Source organism: Limulus polyphemus, unplaced genomic scaffold, assembly GCF_000517525.1.
Source record: "Limulus polyphemus unplaced genomic scaffold, Limulus_polyphemus-2.1.2 Scaffold2498, whole genome shotgun sequence".
NCBI classification, from domain to species: Eukaryota; Metazoa; Arthropoda; class Merostomata; order Xiphosura; family Limulidae; genus Limulus; species Limulus polyphemus.
Window position 1 is genome coordinate 45,906 of NW_013668108.1, and position 1,017 is coordinate 46,922.

A 1,017-nucleotide genomic window follows, 5' to 3' on the forward strand; every position below is an offset into this window, starting at 1 on the left:
CCATGCCGGGCACAAAATGTTAAACAGAAATAAATGCAACTGGTTAAAAATACTGTTTAAATTACTTGTAGCTCCAACATAATTTCATTATCTTAAGGTTCACACATGACCGTTCTTAATTTAGAAATACTGACCGGAGGGGGGAGGGGAACAACCAATCAGCAACCGTCCACCACCTACGCGGCTACTCTTAACGAAAGTTAGGGATTTATTATAACACAGTACACAGCTGAGAGTGCAAGTGTGACCAAACGGCATATTGCGATTCAAACCGTGGAATGCCGACCGCAGCCCGGCACGTTAGCCACTAGGCCACATCTGGCCTATTTCTGTATCTACCTCATAATGAGTTAGTATTACTTCTGAAACAAAATATCTATGAAAACTGTAATGAAATTATTTTAAAGCACTAGTACTAGATAGATAGTTTTAATTATTTCATAACATTTTACTGCAAAAAATAGAAGTTCACCTTCAATCAAAGTATATTAAAATAGGAAAGTTACAACACTGATAGAAGTACACGTTGAATCACAGTATATTAAAATAGGAAATTTACAACATTGATAGTAATACACGTTGAATCACAGTGTATTAAATAGGAAAGTTACAACATTGATAGAAGTTCGCGTTGAATCACAGTATATTAAAATAGGAAATTTACAACATTGATAGTAATACACGTTGAATCACAGTGTATTAAAAAGGAAAATTACTACATTGATAGAAGTTCACGTTGAATCACAGTGTATTAAAATAGGAAACTTACAACATTGATAGTAATACACGTTGAATCACAGTGTATTAAAAAGGAAATTACTACATTGATAGAAGTTCACGTTGAATCACAGTGTATTAAAATAGAAACTTACAACATTGATAGAAGTACACGTTAAATCACAGTATATTAAAATAGCAAACTTACAACATTGATAGAAGTTCACGTTGAATCACAGTGTATTAAAATGGAAAGTTACTACATTGATAGAAGTTCACGTTGAATCACGGTGTATTAAA